Below are 321 nucleotides of genomic sequence, written 5' to 3'. Positions count from 1 at the left end.
TTCTCGTTCTAATTATTGACTCATTGTATAGCTCTTCAATATTTCCCCTTGGATTTATAAAAGGAGTTACAATATGACTGGTATTTTTATATCCACTATCTGCAACAATTAAGCTATTTCCCCATTTACCATTAACCAATTGACTGTGAATATTTGAATTTCTGAAAATTGTTTGATCATGGCAAGATCCTGGCCAGCGAGCTACAATGTCCATTATTTTTAAATCAGGCGAAACAACTGTTTGGACATTTAATGAAAAATATCCTTTTCGATTTCGAAAATACTCAGCATTATGACCTCCTAAAATATTATTATAATTAT

The sequence above is a fragment of the Acyrthosiphon pisum genome, unplaced genomic scaffold (assembly GCF_005508785.2).
Source record: "Acyrthosiphon pisum isolate AL4f unplaced genomic scaffold, pea_aphid_22Mar2018_4r6ur Scaffold_21618;HRSCAF=24414, whole genome shotgun sequence".
Taxonomy (NCBI): Eukaryota; Metazoa; Arthropoda; class Insecta; order Hemiptera; family Aphididae; genus Acyrthosiphon; species Acyrthosiphon pisum.
This window is presented reverse-complemented; position numbering follows the sequence as displayed.